Source organism: Rhagoletis zephyria, unplaced genomic scaffold (assembly GCF_001687245.7).
Source record: "Rhagoletis zephyria isolate East Lansing unplaced genomic scaffold, Rhagoletis_zephyria_1.1 Rzeph_scaffold_02466, whole genome shotgun sequence".
NCBI lineage: Eukaryota > Metazoa > Arthropoda > Insecta > Diptera > Tephritidae > Rhagoletis > Rhagoletis zephyria.
The window spans coordinates 72861-82530 of record NW_016159550.1 but is presented as its reverse complement, the minus strand read 5'-3'; the positions used below and the strand labels follow the sequence as shown (position 1 = coordinate 82530).

The following is a 9670-nucleotide window of genomic DNA, read 5'->3' as shown; positions in this document are numbered from 1 at the left end:
AGCCGCTCGCCGTCTGTAGCAAACGACAGCCAGCATGTTGGCGCACATGCTTGTCGTGTGTAGCTACTGTAACTGGCCCACGTGCCAACTACGATCGCCGCGAGTTAATATCGCTTTACGATATGAGACTAAAAAACATATATTTATTAACTACGCTGAAGTGCGTAGTCTTTAATTATATTATTTAGGCTGACTTGTTTACATAAATCTTAGTGCTACTTATACTGTTGAGATGCGTCGGTTGTTATCGCAACAACTATTGAGATGCCTGTTTACTGTTTACTAGTAGATAACTATTTGGGTTGTTATTGTTTGTTGTAGTGATAGTGATAGATTGTTCCAATGTTTGTCCGTCGCAGTTTGTGATAATGCATGTCAAAACAAGTTCTATTGTTTTGATGTTGTTCACAAGTAAGCGCTTATCATGGTGTAGGTGAGATGCAGTGAGGCTATGTCGTTAACTACCTGCAGTGAGGCTATGTCGTTAACTCCCCTCCTCCTTAAAACGGAGCGTCGCTGTTGAAGACGGTTCATTTCGATTTCGTATAATTCGTCAATTTGCCTTTGTCTGTGAAGCATTCTTCTATTTTCGTGGTATCCGCAGAGGTGTACCATACCATAAGTGATGACTACTATAGTAAGGAATCCCGTTATGATGAAGAACGTAGTCTGTACTGGGTTTTCTTCAATAGGTATCAAAAATGTTGAGAGTTTTTGGATATTGCTGAATTTGTAGATTGAGTTTGAGGAAAGGATGCGGAGTACTTCAAGTTTTTCGCTATGTTGATTGTGTATGATTTCTTTGAGGTGTCGTTGATGATTGTAACACGTGATATTATCGATGTTTGTGGATTCATTAAAGTGTATCAATTTAGGGCTTGATATATGCATGTTGTTCCAGGTATGCTGGTAATCTGTCAAAATGTATCGATTCTCTAGGATGCGAAGAGGAGCATTATTTTCATGGATTATTTCGCATTGGGCTGATTTGTCTTCTAATATTTTTATAGTACAATTGTCAGAGGGTTCTGATTTACAAATAAAGTTACCCATATAATTTTTACATTTAGACATTCTTTGATAATCGTTACATTTTGCGATCTTAGGGTCTAAATTAATTTTACCATGCTTATGTGCTAAAGGATATACATTAAATAGGCTACATTTAGTTTCAAGGATAGGATATTTGTATATTGTTATAATAGCTTGTTGTAGGTAACAGATATGAATGTCGGCATATTCTAATATATTAATTATTGGAAGATCCAACTTTTCATGGTTTATAATATCGTACACATCTTTCAAAATTATTGTGCCAGAATAAAAATTATAAGCTTTCGCAAAATTTAGTGTTCGTTATTGACTGGAGTTCATTATAAACTTCTGATATAACAATGTTTTCGGTTATTGCTTTGGGATCAAGGGTTTCGAGTATTCTCTCGCGAATTAATTATTTTTTGCTTATTATTATTTTCTATTAGCATATTAAGTGAAGTTTTGATTTCTACAATGTCATCGTGGTCTGGTGTGCCAGTGATGAATTTTACCACGGAGCCAAGAAAGTTAAGTGATCTTTTGGGTCTATAAATATTTGGAATGAGTTGATTTTTCAGAGTTTCGATTTTGTTCACTAAAATTTGAGTTTTGGGTTGGTTTTCTAGATTGTATGATGATTTCATTATATTTTCGTATGGCGCGATTATTTTTGAATGATTAGATATGTTTGGCCAGCAGTGTTGCCNGGTACATATTTCCTATTGGTTAAATCTATTATATTGTCGCAGAGTGCGATAGAGAACAGTAAGGTAAATCTATTCCGTACATGCCTTTACTCTGATATTGTCCTTATGGATAATGAGTCTTTTATTGGTCGTTATTGTTTCTCCATTGTCCTTTTTGACTATATGTTTCGCGTATTTTTTAACGTTTTTGTTTCGGCTATGCGTTTTTGAATATATTACGTCTGCTTCTTTTTAGTTCAGCTGTTTGCGATTGCGGTTGTGGTATCGCAAAACCCTCTCTTGGTTTTGTTGAAGACGCTCTTTGATGTCAGGATACCCCCTTTGATTTTAGAACACGTCCTCGGGTTTCTCGTTGGTCACAGAATGGATTGTCTTGTTGTATTGTCGGACTGCTTCGAATATCTGTTCGTCAGATGCTGAACTGTGTTGGTGTGCCAAAACTTTCGCCAGTTCGATTATCGTGCTATGCGTTCGTTCAACTTGACCATTTGTTGTCGAATGATAGGCTGGAGTTTTGGTATGCGTTATTTGTAGTCGCTTGTATATTTGTTGTGCACATATGCCAGTAAATGTTGACTCGTTATCAGTCATTACAAACTTTGCATTTGGGTATATTTGTGATAGTATCTCGTCAACGTATTTGTATGTGTCCTTCTTTGATGGTATTTGTCTCAAATGGCAGAGTTTTGAGTATTTGTAGGTTGAACTAATGTACATATTATTGCTCATAAAAAATAAGTTTAAGTGTATGTATTCGCTTACCTTGTTCGGTTTTGGTGCTGAACCTATTGGTTGTTTATTTGGTCGGCGTTCATACTTGTTTGTGAGGCAGATTTCGCAGCCCTGTACTTCTTTTTTACAAGCGTCACGTATGTTTGGCCAGTAGTATCTGAGCGAAATTTCCTGTGCGTTATTTTTGTAGTTTCTGTGAGCACGGCTGTGTGTGTCTTGTATGATTTGTTCTTGTTGTTCGGTTTCGGTGGTGTCGTCAACCAATTTTAGCGCTAGTACAATCGATACAGTTGGAAATGTGTCGATAATGTCGTTTTTGACGTAAAGTAATATTTGCTCGTCTATTTGCAGAGCATTAGTTACATTTGACCCAATTATATTTTTTAGTCTGTCTAGCAATTCAGTTTTGGTGTTAAAAAAAGCGTATGTCGGCTGTTAGAAAATGTGTTTTGTGAGGATATTTCGACGGGGTTATGATCTGACTGTTTTACAATAATTTGATTTCTAAAGGAGTTTAATGGTTGCTCTACTCGTTTGAGTTTTTCTGTTGGGGAGCTTTGTGCTGAATGTTGGGAGTCATCAGAATTTACAGTGTTGTTTATTTGCTGGCGAGAAAGGGCATCAGCGACAACGTTGTGATGTCCGGGTTTGTAAACGAGTTTTGCACCGTATTCTTCAATGAAATTTTTCCATCTTTTTAATTTTGCATTGGGGTTTTTTTCTGATATGGAGAAGATTAAAGATTGATGGTCAGTGTAAATTGTAAAATCTGCTATACCATACAAGTAATTACGTAGTTTCTGTAGCGACCACACAATTGCGAGTAACTCTTTCTCATTCGTGGAGTAATTTTGTTCTGTTTCGCTGAGCGTTCGTGAAATAAATGATATGGGTTTTTGGTTTTGAGACAATACGGCTCCTTTAGCGTAATTGCTAGCATCTGTGGTTAATTCGAAAGGTTTGTTAAAGTTTGGTTGGAAGAGTTCAACCTGTGCTTGCAGTTCCTATTTGATTTTGTTCAGTGCTTCTAGTGCAGGTTCGTCTAAGGTGATTTTTATTTTTGCGCTTTCATTCTTTGATATGCCACCGTTCTCTCCTCTGAGGAACGTAGTGAGTGGTTTGACGATGGCTGCAAAATTCTGTATAAATTTTCTATAATAACTAGCGAGACCTAGGAAGGATATGAGTTCCTTCAGTGTTGTGGGAATAGGGAATGTATTTAATTATATGCTCTAAGTATTCCACAGTGTCTTGGAAAAAGTGAGATTTTTCGTTGGAGATCTTCATGTTGGCCTGGTGAAGCGCGTTTATGATTATTCGGATGTGTTCGATATGTTCTTCAGGAGAGGAAGAATAAATGAGAACATCGTCTGTATAAACGTATGCGAACTTGCCGATATATGGTCTTAGAATATCGACTACACATCTTTGAAAAATTGATGGAGCATTTTCTAAACCGAACGGCATACGAAGGAATTCGTATTTAGCTCCATTTACACTAAAGGCGGTTTTTTCCTTGTCAGACTCTTTAATAAGGATCTGATGGAAGCCAGACTCTAAATCTAAAGTTGTTAACACTTTTGCATTACCTAAATTTTGTATGGTCATAGCCACATCAGGTATGGGGTATCTATCTGTAATAGTTTGAGCGTTTAGCTTCTGAAAGTCTACGACCATTCTGCGCTTAGGTTTCCCTTGTTCATCGGTACTTTTTTTAGCGACTGTCCAAACGGGAGAGTTGTACGGACTTTTGCTGGGTTGAATTATTTAATTTTCTAAAAGTTTGTTAATTTCTTTGTTAATGAAGTCGTTATCCGACATAGGATACGGATATTGCTTGGTCCAAATAGGATCTTCGGATTTCGTTCTAATGTTAGCTTGTACCCCGGTAGTATATGGTAGCACTTCGTTTGTGCTTTTATTTTATTGCATAATTTCTTCGATTTCGGCCCTATATTTTTCACTATTAACCGTATAATTTATTTTTTGCACAGATTCGCTTTATTTCTTGGCCCTATATTTATAACTGAGCTTGTACTCGAAAAGGTTGATCTCTGCTTTGATTTTTCTTAGTCCCTGTTCACCCAAAAGCATATCAAATTCTTCTAATGCATCTATTTCAAAAAATGTGAGATTATGTTCTAACAATGCTATTATTTTTTTTGATTTGGTTATTGAGTAACCATGAAGAGTTTTTACTTTTACTGGTTTAATTTGAATAGGCTTACCGATGTTGCATTTTGTACTTATATAATTGATTGTTGCTCCAGTGTCGATCAGGATGTTAACAAGTTTGCCTGTATCCCTGCAGTGGCGTTGCAGACACGGCAAATCGTTCAAGCGTCTAAAAAAGCACTGCCTGTTTCATATTCATCATTTTCGTATTCTGGTGCAAGCGATTTTAGTTTTTCGTTGCGTGTTTGGTTTACACGTTGTACTTTCTGTTGTATGTTGAAATTACGAGAGAAGGATTTCGTTCTCTTTTTGGAGGATCTCCGCGAAATGGATTATTTGGCAGTAGTCCTTGTATTTGACGGTCATAGCTGTTTTGTTGTGGTGCGGAATGATTCCTATTATAATTTGCGGATCTCGTGTATTGCTGTGATGGATCTACGTCCATTGGTTGGTGCTGTTGCCTGGGTGCAGTTTGATTGTATTGCACCTGCACGTTAGGTCTGTACCTTTGTGGTTCCTCGTGATATCTTCTGCTTGGGTTTTGATACTGCGATGTAATATATTGTCTGCGCTGACTGTATTAGATAGAATGTTTGAGGCTGTGCACTGCGACCTTAGGTCTATTGTGCCCCGTACTGTATTGCGGAACGTCGAATTGTGAGTTCACATTATCATGGTATATCGTACTTGCGATAGCGTAAGTGGTTTCTAGGTCCTTCGGATTGTGGTTATAGAGGGTGCCGCTGGTATATTTGCTGTTCAGACCGAGAATGAGTGTCCTTATAGCTTCCTGGTTCGCATATTCTTTCATAGCTGAGGGATTTCCTGAGCTATCCATCTCAACTTTAGTGAGTGCAAGATTAAGTGACTTGCTGACTTCGCAATGGAACTCTGCCACCCTACTTTTTCCCTGCTTTATACTCTTCATTCCTTCGAGCAACACATACAGAGGTCTCTGGTAGAGTTGTAAAACTATCGATGGCACTATCGATAGTATCGATAGTTTCAATTTTTTTAGACTATCAATACTCATTGATAGTTTTTTCTTATACTATCAAAAATATCGATAGTTTAGTAGGACTATCATCTCTCCCAATTTTTTTGAAATTATACATAGATATGTTAATCGTAAATCAGGTTTTGCTTGTATACCTTGTGATTGTTTTTGAACTTTCTAAAAAGAGAAGTATTTTGGCTAAGCAGTTACTTAATTTTGAATGATTATAACTTTTATAAGATAATATTTGTTTCACTATGATTCTGTAAAAACAAAGCAACCTAACTGATTTAGCGCTATCGGTAGTGCTATCGATAGTTTTGTTTTTTTCGAGACTATCGTGAATATTGATAGTTTTTGTGAAAACTATCAAAACTATCGTGGTGTGACTATCGATAGTTTGACACCTCTAGTCTCTGGTCCGCATAAGTATAATCGAGACGGTTTATTATAGAATGGAAGTTGAATTTGGTGTTGTGGTTTATTAAAATATCGGCCGCCTCTCCTTGAATTTTCGAATGTACAATCGAGAGTGCCGTGTAATACGTGGGTGTAGTAGCGTAATTCTTGATATTTTCCATGTGTGTCCAGGCATGTTTTCTCCATGACCTATAATGGTTCATGTCACCTGTGAATATTGGTGATGTTTTGAATATTTCTAAGTTGATTTGTGACGCATCGGTGATGTTTGGTGTACAGTCCTGGTATTGGTTGGTGACTGTGACGTTAGTTGTTGCGTAGGTTTCGAAGGAATTCATTCTCTGTTGGGTTTCAGTGAGCGTTGTGGTCAGAGCAGCGATTTGTGCTCTCAGGCTTGCGATCTCTTGTGTTGTCGTTTCGGAGTCGATGTTCGACGATGGACGCGATAAGTCGAAAAACTTTTGCCGTTTTCTTCGTAATTCCAGTGTGGTGTTCGTTGGTTCCTTTTATTCCGTTTTTCAGGAATCTGTTTGTCACAGGATTTGATTGCTTTCCGCCATTTCAGGATCTGCTACAGAATCTTTGTGATGGTGGAAGTCTTACTTCCCGTGGGATTTTTTTTTAAATTTATTCTATTCTGTTTTTCATTAGCTTCAGAAATAGAAATGGTTTTTTGGACCCGTTGAGCACCCAGTTAATATCGCTTTACGATATGAGACTAAAAAAAATATATTTATTAACTACGCTGAAGTGCGTGTTCTTTAATTATATTCTTTAGACTGACTTGTTGACATAAATCTTAGTGCTACTTATACTATTGAGATGCGCCGGTTGTTATCGCAATAACTATTGAGATGCCTGTTGTTTACTGTTTACTAGTAGATAACTATTTGGGTTTTTATTGTTTGTTGTAGTGATAGTGCATTTCTATTGTTCCAATGTTTGTCCGTTGCAGTTCGTGATAATGCATGTCAAAACAAGTTCTATTGTTTTGATGTTGTTTACAAGTAAGCGCTTATCACGGTGTACGTGACCTGCAGCGAGGCTATGTCGTTAACTACCTGCAGTGAGGCTATGTCGTTAACTCGCGCAATACTGTCTTCTGCTAGGAGCTTGTCCCTTGGCGATCACCCAATGCAATCTCTGGACCTTCCTGCTCTCCTTATACCGGTCATGCATGTACCTCTCATTACATACATATGTATGAACTTGCATGCGTAATTATGCCCGTATATAATGTACATATGTATGTCTTATACACATAGTACCAAGTCTGGAGAGAAAGCTTAATGTTAGTTGTCACTATATATAAGTATATCGTCGCTCATATGCCAGAAACATGAATGTGTTAAAAATGAAAATTTTGGAAAATCTGTATGGAATGTTTTTTTTTTTATTTTTTTTTTATTGGCAGTTGTAATTGTAACATTTGTGTTTTCCGTGTACGCATGGGATTCGGGGTTTTGGTATAACGTAAAACATCCAAAGATTAAGCAAGTCAACCCAATAACTCAAAACTGATAAATTTGCACATACATATTTGCTTCTGCCATGAGGGGGGCGATATTTAAATATGTGATTAGATATATAATTGGTTTTTATTTATCCGAATAGGATTTGGCACTGATATGTGCACAGGCATAATGTCTCGCAAGGTGTACTATAACCGCAGCGTTGGGGATATTTATGTACCTAGGTGTACTCTTATGCATCCGACTGGAAAATCCTGTGGTTTTGGGATTTGCATATTTTACTCTTTTTCTATTTAGCTAATGCATAAACTGCAACTTGCACTGTTGGCATTTTTGCAATGGTATGAAAATGGCTTACCTTGATAAATCTGCCACCGCAAATAAAAAGTAAAACAAAGAAACAGGTGCCACTTAAATTTTAGGTTTCTATTCAAATCTAGGCTAGTACTGCTAATAAGCCGGAGCGTTCGGTGTTCGCTCCACTGCGTCTTGAACGTGAAAGGTCAGAATGCCTCAATTTTTGTTCGAGGAAGCTTTAACTTCGGCTTAATGATAGGGCAAATTTGGTCGGCTAGGACTGGAAAAATACGCAGTTGTGTAGGAGATTAAAGTAATTTTGACAAGAGCTGTGTTTAGCACGATGACACAGGGCGACCACGGGATATGATGAAGAATTTCCGCAAATAAAAGTTTGTGATTAAGTAGTATGAACACAAGTACATGTACGCGTAAAAATGTACATAAAAAGGCAAGCAGAACAAGGTAAAAGCAACGGCCGAGGTGAACAGCAGTCCAGGCTACAAGCGCCATTACATTTCCCCCCAACCAAATCAGACTTGCCGGTTAGAAGACCGGAAGCTGATACCGCTTGAAGCCGTAGTTGCTGTTATTGACGGATAAATGCCAACGATATTTCCTTGAGGATCTTCAAGTTCATAATAACAATTACCTATCCTTCGTCTGATCCTCGCTTTTATAAACGATGGTGCTAATTTAGCGCTAAATCCTTTTTCAAACTTGCTTTGCAAATTATACGCTTTTTCATTTCGTTCATACTGTTTCCTCATATTTTGAATCGCACAATTTCTTATTATTTCCAGCGAATCTCCTCTGTCAAAGTTTATTTGTCTATCTTCTAATAATTCCAATCTGCGCAGGAGCTCATATGTATCGCCGTTGGTTACCATATGTTGTCCAAAAGCCATGAAATATGGGGATGTCCCAATCGCTGAGTGAGACGCTGATAGTAAGGCACAACCGATTCTGCTAAGCTGTTCATCCAAATTCTTCTGGTTGGGCTTGACGTACGCTTTCATACATAGCTGAGATTACAGAGCGGTTGACGTACTCAGATGCATTTGCTTGAGATGCATTAACCGCTGTGTAAACGTGCTTGATGTTGTATTTTCGAAGAAGAGTGTTAAAAATGTGTGATTTAAATTGGGATCCGTTGTCTGTGGCAATGGTTTCTGGAACGCCAAACATGTGAAAAAGCTCTTCCAACCAACCTAAAACTGCGTCCACCTTGAATTTCTTTACTGATTTCAAAACAGGGAACTTTGAGAAATGGTCTAATACTATAAAAATTCCGGTGTCTCCCGATTGGGGTCTAGGGTAGGGACCTAAGTAGTCTACATAAAACCTTTGGAAAAAACGACTAGTGGTGGTTATTCTGCCCATAGGTGGCCTCAATACGCTGTTCGGGGGCTTTGTACACGTACAAACTTCGCACGCGTTAATATAGTTTTTAACGTCATCCACCAAGTGTGGCCAATAATAACAACGCCGGACCTTTTCAATTGTTTTGTTTATGCCACAATGTACGGCTAAATGCTCGTCATGCGCTTTCTCCAGTACTTCGTGAATCATATCGTTGGGTATCCACAGTTTCCACGTCATACCGTCATAGAGTCGCTCACCAGTAGCATGTTCGGTCCGTCTGTATATGTATCCGTCAACGAATTTTATATCAGGAAATTTGTTTTGATTCTCATTAATCTTCCTGATGAGTTCTTTGTACTGGTCCGATTGGAAGTGTATTGATTTTAGGTCAACGAAAACTGATTTCAGCGAGATCATTGGTGTTAACTCGCGAAAGTGCATCGGGTACTACATTCTGGCTACCTTTTCTG

The 9670-nt window shown here is 37.9% G+C and overlaps 1 pseudogene; it reads right to left on the bottom strand.

Annotated features, from left to right (window-relative positions):
• Positions 1 to 484: 484 nt before the first annotated feature.
• LOC108366958 (uncharacterized) lies at positions 485 to 5487 on the bottom strand (annotated as a pseudogene).
• Positions 5488 to 9670: the final 4183 nt, after the last annotated feature.